Here is a 20,399-nt window from a genome sequence, read left to right as displayed (position 1 = left end):
TCCCGCTCCATGCCCAGTACAAGAGCTGAGTGGCATCCACCTCAGCCCTGGCACCTCCACCAGCTTTTATGGGAGAGGAACCCGGGGGCAAATCTCGTGGCCCCAAACTGAGGTGGCCCCAAATTCCTGTGTGGCCGCTGGCACGGCGCCGTTATCGGCAGGCCGGTGGTGTTTGCTGGAATAGGGCGGCACAGGGCTGCCTGACCCCACACTTCCTTCCTTTCCTGGAAGCCGCCGGCTCCGAGCGTGACGCTGGTGCCCTGATAACCGCCGCTGCTTGCACAACGCGGGGCCGGGGCCGCCTTTGCTCCCTGCGCTGCCACCGCCTGGCCCTGCGGGTACCTGCTTGTCCTGACTCAGTTTCCCTCCCCCTGCCCCTCCACAGCGGTAGAAACACAGCCCCAGACTCCCCGTCGTGGAGTTTCCCTCTCTGGAGATATCCAAAACCTTTCTGGATGTGTTCCTGTGTGATCTGCCCTGGGTGACCCTGCTCTGCCAGGGGGGTTGGACTGGATGAGCTTTTGAGGTCCCTTCCAACCCCTAACATTCTGTGATTCTGTGGCACTCAGGGAATCCTGGAGTTGCCTGGCTGGAAAAGGCTTTGAGGTCTTGAGTCCAACCATAGCCTAACATCTCCCTGTACACAGCTCTCAGACCATGTCCCTAAGCTCATCCAAATGTCTCTTCCACACCTCCAGGGATGGTGACTCCACCACTTCCATGGGCAGCCTGGGCCAGTGCCCAGTGACCCTTTTGGTGAAGAAACCTTTCCTGGTCTCCAACCTACACCTGCCCTGGTGCCACTTGAGGCTCTTTCTTTTCCTCCTATCACTTGTTACCTGGAGAAGAGGCCAACCCCCACCTGGCTCCAACCTTCTTACTTGGGAGTTGTAGAGAGCCAGAAGGTCTCTCCTCAGCCTCCTTTTCTCCCAGCTGAACGATCCCAGTTCCCTCAGCCACTCCTCATGGCACCTGTGTTCAAGACCCCTTCAAACCCCTTGTGCTGGCAAGAAGAGGGAGAGCATGGATGTGTTCCACTGCAAGGTGTAATGAGGTGTGTCAGGTCTCAGCCTCGTTTCCCCCTCATCCAGCCACCTGAGTAGCAAAGGCCGTGCTGGCAGATCCCCTTCACAAAGTCTGGAGTAGGGGACTGAGAAGAAACTGTGTCCTTCATCTTCTTAGCAGCACCTAAGGGGAGGCTGGTGGGGACCAGGGACTGAACCATGGGGCTGAGCTTGTGGCCAGGCACTCCCTGATCCTCTTTTCCTGTGGGGTAGATGTAGGACCTCAGTACAAGTGGTGGGATGGGATGGGATGGGATGGGATGGGATGGGATGGGATGGGATGGGAGCAGGCTGAGGACTCTTTGGTCTCCCTCATGCCCAGAGCTGGTGGCTCCTGTTCGCATGGAGGACCTGAGCAGCCCCAGGTGTGTTTGAAGTCGTGGGCAGGGGAAGTGGCAGGCAGGGTAGTGGCCGGGCAGGTATCTGGCACGGTCACCTCCCTGTGTGGTGGCAGGTCCCTGCACGTCACAGAAGCCAGTGCTGCAGGTCAGGGAGGGACGTGTGGGGCAGGTGAGCCCTGCCAAAGGGTAAACTGAGCAATGAGGATGCCATGACCTGCCCAAACCCTGCTGCAAAGGGACCCAGCAGCCCTACCTGCTGCATGAACAGCAGTTTGCAGCTCTTGGACTGGCATTGACTGGGTTTGGCCCTGGGGACCTGGAAGGGGCAGGATGCTCACATCCCCCAAAACCCTGCTGGGTTCCCTTCTGTTGTCCACAGCACTGTCCTTTGCATGGTCCAAGGCATCCCCAGGGGATGGCCATCCCCCTGGGACATGCAGCTCAGGGTCAGTGGCAAGGCTGGGGTGCCAGGGTCCTCCCTTTGAGGCTGATGCAGGGCGAAGTGGGGCTCTTCACCTTATCTGGGCCATGCAAGGAGGAAGTTTGCAGGGTGGATTCCAGCAGGCAGGTAAACAGCAGCCAGATGGGACCCAGATACCTTCCCGGAGACAGCCGCCGAGCCGGGTTTGCACAGCCCGGACGCCTATTTGCTCTAGGGAGGGTTTTTCCCTCTGCTGGACGTCAGCAGTGGTGCTGGGACGTCACCCCAAGCAGCCTTAGCAGGTTCCTTCGTCACCCTCCTGGCCAGGTGCCTGCATCCGGGGTGCATGTGCAGACTGGGAGGTTGTGCTGCTCCCTGTGCCACCGACCTGGGTACCATGGCCTCATCTCCCATAGCCAGGGATCAGTGTGATGCCCAAGTCTCCTCCACCATGACCAAAAGGGCTTGGGGAGCCTTGAGTACCCCAGCAGAATGCACCATTCTGGCCCCACCAGACCCCTTTTCTGTGTGACAAGGTTGCTGCTGTGTCCCCCATCTTGGTTGGATTCAGTGGTCAGACAGGGCCAGGCTGCTGGCAGTGGATGCCAGGCATGCCCTGGCACATGTGTGGGTGCACCTTGCACCCAGCCCTGGTCAGCAGTGCCAGCAGGATGCTCCCAGTCCTGGTTGCAAGATCCTTTCTTGGCTCATCCCAGTTGCCTGGCTCACTCTTCTCCCTCCACGCCCCAAAAAGCCTATGCCCTTCCCTGCTCTGAGGGGGAAACTGAGGCACAGGCATGTACAGGATTGATGCAGGGAGATGGAGGGGGGCCACCAGACTCAACCCAGCACCAGGACTGCCTGCACCAAGCATCACCAAGCACCAGACCACAGCACCCTCTATCCCAGGCTGCTGCTGCTTTACCCCAAGCCCCAGGGGCTGTCTGCATCTCTCCCATCCCGTGGTGTTGCTGGGGCTTTTCTTCTCCCAGTTCTCCACTTCTGCCCCAATCCCTTCCCCATCCCCGAGCTGGGATGGCTCCAGGGCATGGTGCCCACTGCAGCATCACCCACATTTCCCTGGACTTTGCATGGTGATGAATAATGCAAAGCCCAGAGGGCTCCTCACTGCCACGAGTCAGCACTGCTGGGATGCTGCTGCCTTCTGCTGCCAGGGCACGGAGGGGAAATGCCAGGTCAGGACCCCGCCGGCTGCTCTCCGAGGGTGTTTACTGTGAAGCTGTAAATTCGTCTGCTTTAATTGGAAGCTGGTACTGTGGGTTTGCCTGAATCCACCCTCCTCCTCCTCCTCCATTAGATAACGTCTCAGTGAAACCACTTTGCAAGCTCACGGCATTCCTGCCTGCTGAGCACCGGGGCGGCCGCCGGCCGCGGTCACGGCCACGATGGCTGCTCCTGGGCTGCATGTGGGACGTTTCACTTTCACTGGCTCTGCGCCTCTGCACTCATCCTGCCCTGCTCCAGGTCCTGGTCCTGGCTGGGAAGGGATGCCTGTGACACCAACCCCAGATGACAATGAGAGAAGATGGGAGGGGGTGGTGGGATGCAGTGCAGGGTTGTGCTGGGGGGAGCACCCTGAGGGTCCCCAGCAGGGGATCCAAAGGTTTCAAGCTGAAAAGATAAAGGGAAGGGTTCTGGATGAAGGGAGACCTGAGCAGCAAAGGGGGTGAGGTGTCCTCAAAAAGAGCTGGAAAGGAGGAGCAATGGGAGTACTCTTGCATCCACACATGGAGGCATTGGAGGGCTTGGCACCACGTCCCCTTGTCCCAGCACAGGGAAACCGAGGCACAGAGTTGGGCAAGGCCTGGGGAGGGCTGAGTGCCACAGCTGCATCTGGGGTGTTCGTCGGGGGCATGTTCCTCTTTGGGGTTCTGTAGAACAGGTGGAGAAGGGAGAAACCTTCAAAGGTCCCTTCCAACCCAAAACATTCTCTGGTGCTATGAAACCCTTAGGTCTCAGAGGGGCCACTTTGCCAGCACCAATACCCACAGGGGCTCTGTCACCCATCCCCATCCTCACCCAGGGCCATCCCAGGGGGACCCTGTAGCCTCCTCTGAGCCTGACCAAGGATCCCTGGCATCTGGTGCAGAGGGAAGTTTGCTTTGCCAGTGGAGTTCAGGCAGAGGGCAGGGGCAGCCAGGGCTGTTGGGGTGTCCTGCAGCTGCTGCTGACCCACCAGGAATGTGTGAGTCACAGGCAAAGCATCCCCCAGCCACTAGCCCCTCACTGTCCTCCTGGCTGGTGACAGTGACTCAAGGCTGCCAGCCCTGCACCCTGGCTTTTGGGGTGAGCAGGGGTTCATGGTGCCCCCAGACACCCCTGTTACACCCCACAGAGCTGCCCAGGCAAGATGCAGTCCCCACCCAGGGTGTGGACCCAGTGGAGATGTGGTGCTGCGGAGGTGGCCATCACCCCAGCGTCTGGGCATGGGATGGGATGGGATGGGATGGGCAGGCCAGGCACAGTCCCCAGCTTCAGGGAAGCCAGACATGAACTCAGCCTCTCCGAGCAGAGAGCGATGACGTGATGCTGGGAGGTCACCCAGGGCTGGGAAGCTGTCCCAGCCCAGCACTTGGGGCTCTCCTGCTTGGCCACTTCCATCCCCTCTGGCCAGTGGGAGGGAAAGGGGAGTGATGCTCCCTGAGGCAGCTCCTGCTCCAGCCCTTCCCCCCGGGAAGCTGGCTGTTTGGGCCTTATCAGCTCACCACAGCTTCGTGCCCAGCTTGGAGAGAAAGGTTTTTCTCCCAGTGGTGCCTTATCGAGGTGCTGAGCCCCGGCCGCTGCTTTGTTCCAGGTTGCACTGCAAAATTGAAGAGGAAAATGGCATTTGGGGGAAGAATTGTGAATTCCTGGAAGATTATCTGAGCCTGGCAGCTGCCCCTGGCACAGGGTGGTGGGAGGTGGCATGGGGCCAGGACCCTGTTGAGAGCGAGGCATGGAGTGGGAATCCCAGGAGAGGACCAACCCCAGAGCATCCCTCCAGAGGTGAGCACCCAGAGCCTGCCCAGCCCTGCCCTCCATGGCTGGATTCATCTGGAGTGGGGCAGAACATCTTTGCAGGTATCTCAGGCCTGGGCTTCTTTGGGCCACTGGGAGGATACTGGGAGGACACTGGCTGCAGGTGGGAAGGGCTGCAGGGAGGAGCTGCAGTGCTGAGGCTCCAGCGCTGGAGAGCAGCTGCTGCTGTGATGAACGCCGGCCTTAGGGGAGGGCCAGGTGTGGGACAGCTGTTGCCACCTCCTGCATGTCCCCAGGGCCAGGGCAGGAGACCCAGGCGGTGACAGGCTGGGCAGCAGCTGGGTGTGGATGGATCCTCTAGGGATGGTGGTGGTGTCACAGGGACATGTGGTCCCACCCCAGCAGCCAGAGCTCATCTCCCCTGGACAGGGAAACTCAAATTTGCTTCAAGGTCACTTCACCATCTCATCCCTCCTGCCCCAGGCCACTGCTCATCTTCCCTGAGCAAAGACACTTGTGACACCTAATGGCAGTTACTGTTCTCTCCCAAGAAGGCTCAGCCTGCCATGGGGCTGCAGATGGAGGGATGCTTTGGTACCCAGCCTGAGTTGGTACTGCTGAGCCCAGATGGAGCTGCCAGGGGGTTTAGGAGATGGAGATACCAGCCCTGGGAAGGACAAGGCCTGGAGCTGTTTTTTCTCCCCATTCCTTATGGAAACACAGGCTGTGACTCCACTCATTGTCCACTCACCACCTCCCAGGGACTTCTGGACCTTCTGATCACCTCCAGCCCCAAACCAAGCAGTGCCTGCAGAGCTGAGAAGAACCTGGCAGGTGTACAGGCAGGAGAAACTCTGCTCTTCAGTCCTCCACCAACATGAAGGGAGAGGCAGGAGCCTGCCCACAACCACAGCAGCAGACATCAGAGAATCCACACCAAAGCACCATGGAGCAGCCCTGGCTCCCCAAATCCTGCTGCTGGGGAAACACCCTGATAAAGACAGCCCTGGCCCTGGCCCTGGCCCTGGCCCTGGCCCTGGCCCTGGCCCTGGCCAGTAGGAATGGGCCCTGCACCACCAAGGGCTCCCTGCCAGGTTACATCACCCAGGCTGGAAAAGTCTTGGATCCAGCACCAAAGGGGTCAAACTCTGTTAATACTCAGGACCATCAGCCCCAGACCCTCCAGCCTCCCATGCTGGGACACATCCCTCATTTTTTTGTTTGCCCAGATCCCAGTGGCAGGGATGAGCTCACCCCAACACATCCAGCGGCCAGACCTGTAGCCCCTTCGACCCCATTGGGGTGATGTGGGCTCTGGGACCCTCTTCCTACTGATGGCAGAACAGGATCCTCCCTGCCTGGATGCTGGAACCATCCAGCCCATCCCAGGGGCTGCAAGGCTCTTTTCACTCTTACCACCCTTCTGCCAATGTGGGGCTGTCCTGGGTGCATGGGGGGTAGGGAGGAGTGGGTGCCCTGGGTGCAAAGGGAGAGAGTGTCCTGGGTGCAAGGGGAGAGGGTGCCCTGGGTGCAAAGGGGAGAGAGTATCCTGGGTGCAAGGGGAGAGGGTGTCCTGGGTGCAAAGGGGAGAAAGGGCATGGGGGTGTGTGCCCTGGGTGCAGGCAGTGTGGGTGATGCAGGAGGAGGTGATGACTAGAACAAGTTCTTGGAATTTAGCTACCAGCTCACACACCACACCCATCACTGCTGCTGTTCCTGGGAAGAGAGGTGACAGAGGACATAGCACAGACACCAGCAGCACCCATGGGTGGCCCCTGGCAGCACTGCAGGCAGGGAGGGGGAAACTGAGGCATGGAGCAGATCCGTGGGCTGCCCACGGGGGACACCAGCCAATGTCACCACAGCTGTCTGAAGGAAACACAGGTGGCAGCCAAGCCCAGGAGCTGGGAAAGCATCCTCCAGGCTGCACCAGGCTCTGGGGGACACAGCCCCAGTGCCTCCTCACCGCTCCCTCTCCGTATTTCCATCCACCTTCAGGCCATTTTCCCTTCCTGAAGTGGCTCTTCGCAGGGTGGCTGGCAGGGGTGGGAGGGGCGGGGTGGGGGGGGCACTGTCTTTAAGTGTATTTGATGGATAATTCCTCATTACTTTAATGCATTTGCAAGCTGGGATAATTGATGGATGTTTAACAGGATGCGTTTCCGACAGTCGGCTGGAGAAATGGACTCCCATTACCCCACAAACGTTTCTTTTTACCATTGAACTCCTTTGTTTCGATTGATCCTCAGCCTTTCCCATCACTGCCTGCTCATTAATAATCCCCAAAGCAGCTGCTTTCCACCACCCCCCTCCCACCCCCGCCCCTTCCCAGCTCCTCCCGGCCTTGCCGCCTCGACCTGCCGTGCTGGAGGCTTTTGCAGGGGTTTGCAAACAGCTCTGGGCATGGCTGCAGGTCTCTGCTTTAGACTAAAGAAGGATTTTTGTCTTCCCCCCCTGCTCCACAGTGTGGCCAAACCTGGCTAAGAGCGGAGGAAGGCTGTGCCTGGGGTATCACTTGGGTCAATCAGAGCCACACAAGCTGCTTATCCAGGGTGTGGGGGGGAATGTTGAGGTGAAGGGGGGAGGTGGCTGCTTCACCAGCTTGGGCTGAGCCCAAGGGAGAGGTCACCTTTTGGGAGCAGTATCAGCCCAAGCCAGGCCTGGAGCTGAGCCCTGCTCTGCCCGCAGTGCTTTTATCTGCAGGTCCCTCTGCTCGGGAAGGGCAGCCAGAGGGTTATCAGCTGCCGGGGGTTTATCAGCCTTGCCTGTCCCTTGGCAAGGCCCCAGTGCCCCCCACAGTGAGGGGTCCCTGTGTCCCCACCCTGCTGAGCCCTCTCAGGGGGTCTGGGATGGAGGGGAGCACCTGGGGCTCTCCCACTCACTGTGCTGCTGGTCAGGAGTGATCTGGCATTTAATTCCCCCTTGGCACAGCTGCAGCAAACAGGGCTCTGTCCTTGGCCAGGAGCTGGGGAAGCCTGAAGCCCTTGTGCCCTTTTCCAGGCTGCCAAGAGGCACCAGCAATTCTGGAGCGTCCCAAGAGGCTGTTTGCCCCACGATGCTGAGCTCTTTCCATTCCCCAATGGGAATCCCAAACTGAGCTGCTCCCTTAATGCTCCCCACTGCAGTCCCATCCTTGGCCTCTCTCTCCCCCAGACCTGCCCTGGGAGCTCACACTTTCCCCTCCTTTCCCCAGCAGACCTCAGGTCCTGCCTTACCGTTGCTCACATCCTCACTTCTCCTTTCCAGTTCCCTCCCTGAGTTGCAGACAAACCTGCAGCCTCTTCATAAGCTTTTCTGATCCCCTCCCAGCTACACACCTCACTGGGGCAAGAGCTTCCACTGCTGTCCACATTTACCCACCCTGATCAGACCCTACCCTGCAGCATGTCCCTGATCCTTTCTTCCCTTTTCCCATCCACTGCTCAGCCAGGAAGAAGCAGGAGAGCCTTGGCACAGGAGACAAGCAGTCACAGGCCTGGTTATGGCAGAACTAGGAAGGAAAAAGCAATACCCAGAGAAGGGAAAAGCAGCAGGAGCTGCTCAGGGCTTATATAGCCCCGGGAGGGTTGGGTGGGGGGAACTGGATCAAATCCAGGTGGGGAGATGGGAGGGGGCAGGGCTGTGAGACCCACAGCAGAGATGGATGTGGCTTGGGTGGAGAATAGGGGGCCTGAAGGAGATGTTCTCACCCTGGGGTGCATTTGGTGGGCGCAAGGGGCCAGGTCCCAGAGCGTGGAGCACCCTGGTGGACCCCACAATGCTGGGCTGTATCAGCAAGAGCAGCAAAATCTCAGTCCCAGATGCATTGTTGCTGTAGCTGAAGCATAGGATTGAGCTCCAGGTACTGCCCAAAACGTAGACTGCACCCTGTGCTTCAGAGCAAGTGGGTCTGGGGGATGTGACTGGTCCCCCCAGATCCCTGTGCTGTGAAACAGCAGGCTGCAAACCCCCTATGTCCATTTGCACAGCTCCTGGGGGGTCAATAACCTGCTTTGGGGGGCTCTGCCTGTTGGGATTTAAACCCAAGAGGACCTGGGGGCAATAGAGGGCTCCCCCAACCCCTATCTACCCTCCCCTGTAGGGTTAATGTACTCACTGATGGCAAATGACCCTCTGTGAGGAGCTGAGATCCACTGGCAGAGCTGGGTGAGACCCTTCCTGCTGCAGATGAGGTGCTGAGCAGGAGGGGCACGAAGGGGATAGGAGAGTCCAGGGCTTGTCACCACTCCCATAAGACACATCCCAGGGCAGCTCTCTAGACCCATGCTCATGCCCCACAGATGCCCCCTCGTGCCCCTGTAGCTGCCCCACAAACACCCATGGTTGGTAGGTGCCCGTGGGGCGTTTCCAAGCCAGGACCAGGCTGCACCCTGGACAAACCTGGGGGGTCCCACTGAGCTGCCAAGCGCAGCTCCGGTCCCCTCCTGAACTGCTGAACTGGTGCTAAATCATCGCGGGCAGGCTGGTAAAAGCCTTGGTGCCTTCAAGCATGAAACACAAAGCACTCACCACCCCTTTCAGCCTCTTCCCCGAGTGCCCGGCTCGCTGCGTGAAGCCTTTTGTATCCCCCCCCCCGCCCCCGATTTCCCCGCCAGCCCCTCCGCCAGCGGCACCATCCCAAATCGCTCCCTGCCTTCAGTGTTTGATGACAGAAAAGAAAATAAAGGAGGAAAAGCAAGGCTGCGATTTCCTTTCTCACCTCTGAAATGGCTTAGGGGGGTGAGGAGGAGGAGGAGGAGGAGAAGGAGGAGGGATGGGAGGCTAATCCACTCCATCCCCAATGTTCATCCCAACCCCAAAGGGTTTGATTTTAATGGGAAGGGCTCAGGCAGGGCAAGGAGGGAGGGAGGTGTGCGGTGGGGATGTGGAAACAGCCCCCGTGGCTTCGTCGCTGGATCAGCCCCTGGCAGAGCTGGTACCCACCAGGCACAGGGGAAGGGGTTGGTGGATCCCAGCCGTGCTTCACCCCAGCAGCATCAGGATGCAGAGAGCCCCCCGCCCATGGTCCCATGGGGATGAAGGCGCTGCAGGGTGCTGAGGAGCATCATCCCCACGTCCCAGCGGTGGGGACAGCTCCGTGGGGTGGTGGCACCGCGGGCAGATGGGGCTGCAGGAGGCGAGCGGAGCGGGGCTGGCCCCGGGCGCCGCGGGAGGATGCAGATGGCGCGGGGTGGGATTCTGTCGCGCTGCCATCAATCAGCGGAGGCTCTGCCGACTGCGGCAGCGTCTCCAGGGTGTAAATCAGACCTGAACGCGGCTGAGATTGCTCGGCGAGATCTTGCCTCGCCGCTGACATTTGCTCCGGTGACAGCGTCGCGACAGGGAGAGCTCCCAGCCCTGCCAGCCCTGCAAAGGGTGCGTGAGGACATCTGGGTGAGGATGCTGAGCATGCCAGCACTCTGCTACTGAGGGCAAACGGCCAAGGGAGCCTGGATGGCAGCTCCCAGCACTCGGAGCCTCTTTAGTGTCTTCTCTATTTCCATCCTCCCATGTCCTGCTGATGGAGTCCCAGCCAAGCAGAAATCTACCCTCTCACCTTGCCCTGTGGGTCTTTGGAGGGAACAATGAGGCACCTGTGGGTCTTTTCAGGGAGCAATGAGGCACCTGTGGGTCTTTTCAGGGAGCAATGAGGCACATATGGTTTGTGCACTGCACCCAGTCCCTTCCCAGACCCCAGGGTTTACCTCAGCCACACCAGAATTTGCTCCCAGGCTGCCCCAAAGAGTCACTGGTATGGGGCCAGGGACTCTCTGGGGATCCCTTGAGTGGCCAGAGGCAGGTTGGTCTCTGCAGGTGGCCCGTCCCTTCTCCCTATCCTGGACAGAGGACATGCTAGGGGGGTTCATTCCCTACTCCCCATTTTCCTCAGCATCCTTTCAGTGCAGCTTAGCCCCACAGAGTCCCCATCCTCGTGACAGTGAGGACAAACCCAGGGAGCTGCTTTCCTGCCTTAAATGCATCCTTTGGCTGCTGAGACAGAGGCCATTTCCATTTCTCCCCACATTTCTCCAGCTGCAAGAATTTAAGGAGTCAGTTTTGGCCACCCAGAGCCAGCCCTGCTCCAAGCTTGCTGCTGTTCATGCCCAAGCTTTTCCTTCCCTTTCCCACTGTTGTAGGTGTTCCACGAGGTTGATGATGCTGGACTGCTTCATCTCTTTCCAAACATTGCCTGCCTGGAATCCAGCCCAGCCCTTGAACTGTGCCACACAGACCTCCCTGTGCCATGCCATGCCCAGTCTGAGCTTTGCTGCCCTTTGCCATCACGGTTTGCTTTGCAGGGTGTCACCTTTCTTCCCCTTGTTCACTTGCCCATCCTCCCACAGGTTTCCCCAATGCTCCCTCCTGCCCATCCTTCAGGTGCTGCCCCAAAGCTGGGGCATTTCCCTGCTCCTGAGGGCAGGTGGCTGGATCTGCTTATTCCCTGCTGCAGGGGTGGCTGGGGCAGAGCCCTCTGCAGGGGGAGAGCGGGTGAGAGCTCCTGGCCTCAGCTCATGTGAGCATCTTTCATCCCTGCTCAAACGTGCTCCCAGGGAAGGCGTCGTTAGGGCCTGACTCAGTTGTTTTGGCAAACACCCAACAGCTCCCTCCCTGCGCTCCCCGATTCCTCCTGCACCCATCCCACCCCCCCACCCCCTGGGGATGCAAGCTCAGGACACCCCCACCAGCATCAGCTTTCGGGTTGGATTTGGAGGGGAAGCAGGATGGGGGACGCAGAGCATCGCATCCCTCACGAGATGTTCAACCCCTGGGGACAGGGATGCTGGCAAAGAGGCTGTGGTCCAGCATCTGCTGGATGCTTCCCGGGTCGGGGCTGGCAGTGAGCGCCCGGGAGCAAGGGGAGGGCTGGGCGGCTGTGATTATTCAATCTGGAGCAGCCCTGACCTGCTGACAAAGGCAGAGTTATTTTTAAAAAGCAGCCACTCAGCGAAATTCTCCTCCACCGCCTGTCCTGCTGCCGCTGCCCGCCGCCAGCCAGGAACCCGGCCCGGGAAGCGCCGAGCTTGGATGCTGACATGGGAAGCAGGAGCATGGTCCCTGCTCTGCACCCTCCCAGCCCCTGCCCCTGGGCTCTGATGGCTTTTGGCGACGCTGAAACCTCAGAGGGACAATGGGAGCATCGGAAGCTCCTTCCCAGCGCTATTTATAGCTCGTGGCACCTTGAGCCCAGAGCTCCCAGCGTGCCAGAGGGAAGGGCACCCTGATGCATCCCACCCAGGGCTCCCCAGACCATTGCCCTGCTCCCTCCACAAACAGCAGGACAGATCCTGCTCAGCCTTTTTAATTGCAGGATGATGCTCGATGTGGTGCTGGACCAGCATGGCAGCAAGATCCCCTTGTCTTGGCCCTTGTGTGGGGTGTGAGTGTGGGGATCCCCCCATCCTCACTCCCCACTGCTTGCTTTATGGGTCAGGAGCAGCCCTGGTCTCTGCCTGTGCTGAGGGTTGTCCTCTCCATGCCCAGGCTGATTAGCATCGGGTAGGGATGCAGCCAGAGGACAGTTTGGCCTTTGCAGGGGAAGAGCTGGACCCACTCCAGATTTTCAGTGTGAGGAAGTCACCCCAAGCCATGCTCCAACTCCAAGCAAATGCTCAACTGGAGGGGCTGGCAATGCTTCAGCCAGACGAGACCTTGGTGCTCCCACCTTGCAGCCCTCCATTTTCCATCCCAAAACACTCACAGTGGGTTTGATTCCTAGTTAAACGGGATCCACTCCAAGCTTTCCTGGCCACTGCCTGGCGGAGGATGCACTCCCAGCCCTGCTCGCCCTTTCTCCCCGAGGCTACCCAGGAGCCCTCCTTCCCTTTTATTGCCGCGATGTGAATTAATCCCCATTTCCTGAAGCTTTTATGGTTTCCTCCCAAATGGCTCCTACAGCAGGGGCTGTTGGGTTACAGCGAACGCCACCAGCTCAGGCTCTGCCCGCTCCTAAACCCCACCCCGGTGCATGTGGGCACTGCCACCCCTGCTCCTGCACCCCCCGACTGTCCCTCCCCCGGAACTGGATGGATGCTCCCAGCAGCGAAGGACCCCACTGGGCTGGTGGGAAACACTAAGGACTCTCTCGAACCTCTGCAAGGGGAGAGTGGGGCTGGCTGAGCCCCCGGGGTGTGGGGATCTGGGGGTGGCCCCCGGTTTCGGGGCGGTTTCGGGGCGCCTGGTTTGGCTGCCAGGGCTCCTGGCTCCGTCTTGCTGTGAGTGCACACACACCTCTCGGGCTGGTTACTGTAGAAACGAAATTAGCACAGGGAGGGAATGCAATCCCAGAGCTAATTAAGGTAATTACAGCTTCACACCAGCTGCTCACGAGGTCCAAGGACCTTCTGTAACTTGTGGAGGGGATCAGCCACTCGGGGGGACTTTGAACTTCAGCTCCCAAGGTCCACACTTCTCCAGTGGCACTTGGGATGGGCTGTGGCATTTGCCACCAAGGGTGACACCCAGCCAGGGGTCATGCAGTGCCCCAGATGTGCCTCCCAGATGCGCTGGCTCCATTACAGCAGTGAGATCCAGGTTGCATTTGGCGTCCAGGGTGGGTCTGGGGTCCTTGGGGAGCTGCTTTAGAGGAGGGTTGGTGCTGAAGGGGGTGGGAGCAGCTGGTCCCCAAGACCAGGGCATCCTGCCAAGGGTTGCACAGTACAGATGTGTCACTGTGGCTCTTCAGCTGGGGACACAGTGACCTGGTGGGGAGGGAAACCACATCTGGGTCAAGGTCCTTCTCCATCCCACAGGGACCAGCTGAGTGAGGCCAAAAGGTGCAAGGATGAGCACAGGCAGAAGCCCCTGGTGCTGGTGGGTGTCAGGAATGTTTAGGGGTGGATGTGGGGCTAGAAAATGGGACATCTGTCCCTGGGTTGGGTGAACCCACTGGGACCAGTTAGGCACACAGGGAAGGGGTGACCATGGGGTCCAATACCCAGGGGGAGGGCAGGAGCATCCCCGGCTCTCCCACAGCTTCCCATCAGCTGGCAAAACCTCCCTGCCTAGCGGCTGCCTTCCCACAGAACAAGATTTTTGGAGCAGATTCCCGACACCGGCCTGGGGCGGGAGCCAGGGGAATGTGGCCAAACATGTTTGTGCCGTGGCCGAAACCGGCCGGCGTGGCCTGGCTGCGGCGCGGGGCTGGGGCTGGCGGAGGCTTAGCTGGCTGGGGAGCCAAGGGGGAGCCAGGGCCGGGGACAGAAGCAGCGTGTGCCATGCGACGTGTCTGCGGCGCTGATTCACCGCTTCCCAGCACGCTGATGTTTATTACCCAGCTTGGTTACAGGGCCGACAGGAGATGTGCTGCAGGGCCGAGGGGCGGGGGGGGGACCCACACGACATAAATCCAGCGCCGGTGCGGGGGCCGGCAGCAGCATCTCCCGTGAAAGCTGCTGGGTTTCCCCAGCCTCCCCACTCTCCCCTCCCCGCTCCGGCTGGTGGATTTTGATGGAGGAAAATAAACGCTCACCAAAAAGAAAAAAAAAAAAAATACTCTCTTTTCTCTCTCTCTCTCTCCCGGCTTGTCCCCGTTTGCCCTGCGCTTTGGCAGCGCCGCCGGGGTGGGTGGGACGTGGCGAGAACGGGAGTGAGGAGGGAGGGATGGCGGGAGGGGGCTCCCCTGGGATGCTAGGGCCCAGCAGGGATGTGGGGCTAAACTGGGACCCTCCTCTTGCACAGGACCCCTGCTCCTGCAGCCTGTTCCCTGTGGCCTGGAGGAAGAAAGGAACAGAGATGGAGAGAGGGGAGAAGGGGCACAGATCCCCCCTAGCTGGTCCTCAGAACTCATCCCCCACCCCAAGGAGGGTGGTGTGGGAAAAGGGAGGCTGTCTGGGGCGGGATCTGATGGAGGGGGATGGATCCAAAGCAGCAGCATGGATCCAGAGCAGCAGTATGGATCCAAGGTAGCAGGATGGAGCTGGGTGAGAAGGGAAGGAGCCAAGCAGCAGGATGGGTCCAAGGCAGCAGGATGAATCTGGTGCAACGGGAAGGAGCCAAGCAGCAGGATGGAGCTGTGTGGAGGGGTGGCTCCAGCACTGAGGGATGGCTTGGATACGGGAGGCTGGTTCTGCTGCAGGGGGCTGGAGCTGCTGCGAAGGGCCGGCTCTGGTGCAGAGGGATGGCTCTGAGGCAGGCGGCTGTGACTCAGTGACACGAGCACAAGGGTTTGTGTGACACCCCCCCCTCCTGCTCCAGCTCTGCCATCAGCATGGGCTTGATCTCCTTTCCTCCGGCACTGGGGACAAATGTGTGTATCACCTCCCCTCACCCCCTCCCAGCAGAGCCCCCACCACCACCTGTGCCTCAGTTTCCCCAGGTGGCCAAGGGGCAAAGGCTGCTCCATCCCCATTTATCCATCTGTCCATCCACCCCTCCAGCACCACGGCAGGGCTGGGGGCTCTGACCTCCTCCTGCAGCAGTCAGGAAGGGCTGGAATGATGTGGGGTCAGCGTGAGCAGCCCCTCCGGGTTATTTATAACCCCCTCCAGTGCCGGTGTGCGGCGGCAGCTCCTGGGGATATTTTTAGCCCGCTGCAGGGAATCACGGCAGCGGCGAGCACTCAGGAGCGGCAGGAGGGAGGGAGGGAGGGCGGGTGAGGTGCTGCAGCACGAAGTGCTGCCAGCATCCCTGCTCCAACCCCCCCTAACCAGAGCACTCCCCCCGCCTCCCTTTCCACGGAGAAACAACTCCACACCCTGGGATGTCTGCTGGTCCATGCTGACCTCGGTGCCATCGCAGCCCTCAGTGGCCTGCCAGGACCAAAGGGACCACGTAGATGATCTCCAGAGGTCCCTTCCAACCCCTGCCATTCTATGATTCTATGTCCACCCATCACCTCCTCTCCCCAAAAAGCTGGAGATGGTGGGGGCAGGGCTGCACCCTGGCACGGAGCACCTGCCGAGGTGTGGGGTGCTGTGGGGGCGCTGGTGGCTGCCAGGCTGCTGCTGTCTCCTGCCGCCAGCAGACACGAGGCGCGCAGCGCTGTCTGCATCTCTAATGGCCCTCGCCTGCGCCCCCGCCCTGCGCCGCTGCGGAGGCTGCGGGAAACCACCCGGGCGAGGGCACCCCGGGCACGTGGCGCCGCTCTCCTGCCATGGCTGCTGCCACCTGCGCTGCTGCCACCTGCTCTGCTGCCATGGCCACCCCCGCCCTGGCTGCCTGCCGGGTGGGTGCTCCACACCCTGCGCAGACAGCGCGGCGCTGGCACACGCGTGTGCACACGGCTGCCCGCAGCTGCACACGTGTGTGCACGGCTGGCACAGCAAGCAGGGAGCACCCATCCTGAGCTCGGGGCACAGAGGTACCACCCCGGCCCTGCTCCGCAGGGAGGGAACCCCTGTGCCAGCCCCACCCTGCCCGTGCACAAAGATGCTGAATGTGCTGCAGCTTCACCTGCTGCCACCCCTCTGCAACCACTCATGGCGACGCCCATCCCAAATTTTCCAACCCTAAAGCCCACTGCAGGCTGTGGGAGCTGCAGAGTACCCGGTATCGGCTCCCTGGGCACCCCAGGACCAGAGATCTGGGTACTCAGGACCAGGGCAGGGCATCCAAGGGCACAGGGCTGGCTACCCAGTACCAGAGCTGGGCATCTAGGACCAGAGCTGGGCACAGTGGGGTGTAGGACTGAGTACTCAGCACTAGGGACATCCACCCATCCCTGGCAGTGCCAGAGGTGCATGGGGCCAAGGTGTGAAGTGCCACCCTCCTGTTCCAGGCTGTTTCCCAGTTCATTTTCTCCCTTATTAGATTCCAGCTGGCAGGACAGTGCCTATAAGGCACTACAGGGCTCATTTCCATGGCGGCTTATTGGGGAGCAAATTCTGCAGCTGCCTGGCAGCCAGCTGGGTGCAGTGGGCAAGGGCCATGCCTGAAACTGGCTGTGCCTCAGTTTCCCCAGCTGCTAATCAGGGCTGGAGAGGGAAAGGCTTTCCCCACGTTTTTGAAGCTCTATTCCTGGAAAGCCCAGGCTGTTATTAGCAGGGCTATTTATAGCTCCCTAAATGGGTTATTAATATGATTATTCGCAGCGTGGCGATGGGTAATTGCCCTGGGTGGGGACGACACCCAACGTGTGTGTGAGGTGCTGCTTGGGGACGGTTTCAGCCCCAACCTGCCTCCACCCAGTGGAAAAAAACTCACTCCAGAACTCCAGTGGGGCACCAGGCTGTGCCCAGTGGGTGATGGGGTCCTGTGTAGAGCTAGGGCCTGATGGCTGGTCAGGGGGTTTGGTGCTGCTGTGCCCCCTGCGCTGGACTCCGTCCGGCTCTTGTTTCGATCATGGTGATTAGCTGAGTCACAGCTGGGGTGCTGCTAATTAAATGTATTTCTTAATTAACAAGATCACAGCCAGGCCTGCCAGCCCAGCTTGCCTTTCAATCACAGCTGACACAGGCAGCTGCGACCACCAAGGCCTGAGGTGTGATGAGTGTCCCAGTGCTCAGCTCTGCCCCATGCTTCTCCCACCCCAGCAGCCCATTTCCCTGTGGAGCAGTGGTGTGAGGATGAGGAGGGCTCGTGCCTGGCATCATCCATCCCTGGGGGGTGAGATGAGCAGGGCAGCATCAGCTCCTGGCTGTTGTTTGTGGAGCTGGGGTGCAGTGAGTGTGTCAGGGCTCAGCGCAGGGCTGGGCCACCCTCTGCTCCTGCCCCATGACTCAGGGCTGCTCCACGTCTGCCCCCTTGTCCCTCCCCACCACCTGAGCCCTGACCCAGCCTGGTTATTAATATTATTAACTCCCCCCCCAGCTATTCATCCACCTCAAAGCACAACCTGAAGTAACCCCAGTTCCTGGATGGGCAATTGGCCACTTCCCACCGGATGGGGAAACTGAGGCACGGGAATTGGGCCAGGAGCAGTGCCGGGAGCGGTGCCAGAAGCTTTCCTTGCTCCCCTGTAGGGTTCAGGCTGGAACATGGGGCAGCAAAAACCGAGGGTACCCACAGCCTGCTGGCAACCCGTGGGTGAGCTGCTGTGGGTGGGGAAGGTTCTCCTGGCTGGGGAGAGAAAAAAGAGAATAAATCGATAGGAATAAATAATTAATGAATAAATAGAACAAAAAACCCCAACCCAAACCAAACCCCAAGCCTAAATAAAATCAAGAAAAAAGAAATTAAAAATAAATACAAATAAATAGGAGAGCCATTCCAGCCCCCAGCCTGGGCTCTGCCCCATGGCACCGGTGCCAATATTCCTGTGGGAAGCAGTGGGGGGGTGGCCTGAGCTTTCCAGCGGGGGGCGGGGGTTGGTGTGCGGTGGTCTGTGGGCGCGGGCCGGCGGCGGCGCTGGGGTTTGTGCCCAGCTTTGGCAGTCTGGTCATGTCCTGCCGGGGCGAGCAGCAGGACTGAGTCACGTTCCAGAGGCAGCAGTGACTCACGGCCGCCCCAGCCTCCCGGGGAGCAGCCGGCACATTGCAGAGATTCCTGGATGGAGGCAGGAAAATAAAATTAAATAATAACAACTGCCAATCCACACCCCCCCTCCCCGCTCCACCCCCCCCCCCTTCCCTCTTCCTTCCTTCCTTCCCCCAGCTCCTGCAACACAGGCGCAAAACAGCAAATTCCTGCGCCACCGGGAAACACCTCCTGCCTCACCATCACCCACATGCGACCTGCTGCTCACTGCACCCCAATGGGCCCCCCCAAAAAGGAGCTAGAAGCTGCACACCACACACCCCCCCACCGCCAAAGCTCCCCTGAGCCTGGGGATACTCCAGCAGCGAGGTCCTGCCAGTGCAATGCAAAGCAGGGGTGCAGCTGTTGGGGGTGGAGGTGCAGGGGTATCCCCTCTCTTTGCATTGCTTCCTGTGGATTTTGGGGGGAGCAGAGCAGGATGGGGGGTACCCAGCACTAAGGCTGCACAACCTTGGTTGGAGGGGGGTATCTGGGGGGGGAGCATCACAGATATTTAGCATCACAGATATTTAGTGTCATTTAGCATCATCTCCTATCATTAAACCCTCTGCCCAGGGGGATGTGCCCAGCCTCGGGGGAGATGGGGTCCCAGTGTCCCTGCAGCCCTGCAGTGGGGGATGTGCTGGGGCAAGGTCTTGTTGCTGCCTTCAGTCTCCCTAGATCCATTCTCCAAAGCAGTGGAAGCTTCCCGTGAACTGCAGAGGCTGTGCAGGGAGAGGCCACAGTGCTGCAGCCCCAGCACCTTGCTGCCATGCCCAAGGCTGCAGGACAGTCCTGTGGGCTGCACCCTGTGGGGCACAGTCCCTATAGGGCACAAGTCCCTGTAGACTACAGGCCCCTATGGATCACAGCTCCTATAGGGCAGGAGGCACAGTGGTGGAACCTGATACCTATAGAGCCCAGCACCTAGAGAGCAAGAGCCCCTGCTGGGGAGGCCTGGCCCCCATGCAGCATCCCCAGCTCCTGCACAGCCCGGCCCTGGGCATTATAGAGCAGGAGCTGCTGCCTCTGTGGTGCAGTCCCCTATGGACCAGCTGGCCCCCATGGAGCACCCCCAGCTCCTTGCACAACCCAGCCCTGCGTGTTACAGAGCAGGATCTGCTGCCCCAGAGATGCAGTCACCTGTAGAGCAGGACCCTCCACCTCACACAGCCCCAGTGGGGCCCTGCAAGGAGCCAGCAAGAGAGGACACTGGACAGAGCAGTCCCTCCAGGGGGGCAATGCCCATCCTGCAGAGAGACCCCCTGCAGAGCCTGCCTCTATAGAGCGAGAGCTCCCACCCCACAGAGCAGCTCCAAGCAGAGCAGCCCTGCAGGCTGGGGGTGTAGGGGTGTATAGGGCCCATATGGCCCCAGTCCTGTCCCATGTCGGGGGGGAGGGCACATTGGGAAAGCAACCCCAGGACCCTCTGAGCTCCTTTCTGGGGATCAGGAGGGACTGCACTGCACAGAACCCTGCAGCAGGGTACCCCAAAGCATCCCCCACTTCTCCACGTCCCTGGCAGCCACCTCTGCGTGCACTCAAACAGAGGTTTCCCACAGCATGGCAACCCATACCCGGGATTCAGGATGAGGCCGGGATAACGGAGCCTCCCCGCAGCAGCGGCTGCACCGGCGCCCGGTGCCTGCGGGCTGCCTTTTCTCAATGAGGGGCGGCCCAGCGCTGCCGTAGCTGAGGGTTTCACAAGGTATTTTGGTCACTGCTTACAAGAAGCGGCCCTGGGGAGGGCTGTGGCCGCGGGGGGGATTCCAGTAAGCGGCCTCTGAGCCTTCCTCATTCCGGAGAATAGGAAACTGCAACTTCTCCAGAGGGTTTCACTTTCTGCATACAGAGGTGAGAGGCCAAACTGCTTCTCTTGACCACCGCTCTGAAGGGCACTTGCTGCAAGTCTTGGCTGCAAAAAAAACTCCTTTTTTTTTTTTTTTTTCTTCTAGGGAAGCAGAAATCATGAACCCCACCATGAGTTTGGTCCCCCACCAACAGCCTGTTCCAGGGATGCTCAGGGCAGCTGAGCGATGCTTTCATCTATGGGGGCAGCACGCTGCCAAGGTGCTGGCAGTAACCTGCCCTGGTGCCCTGTCACCCCCTCCATCCCTTGGCCACCTCTCTTGCCCAGCAGCGCTTTTTCTGGTGGCATCCAAGGGTGCTGCAGCAGGGCACGGGTCCCTGAGGGCAGCTAGGGACCAGGAGCAGGGTGAGGAG

Source organism: Indicator indicator, chromosome 35, assembly GCF_027791375.1.
Source record: "Indicator indicator isolate 239-I01 chromosome 35, UM_Iind_1.1, whole genome shotgun sequence".
Lineage (NCBI taxonomy): Eukaryota > Metazoa > Chordata > Aves > Piciformes > Indicatoridae > Indicator > Indicator indicator.
The sequence above is the reverse complement of the archived record's forward strand: the minus strand, read 5'-3'. Positions refer to the sequence as shown.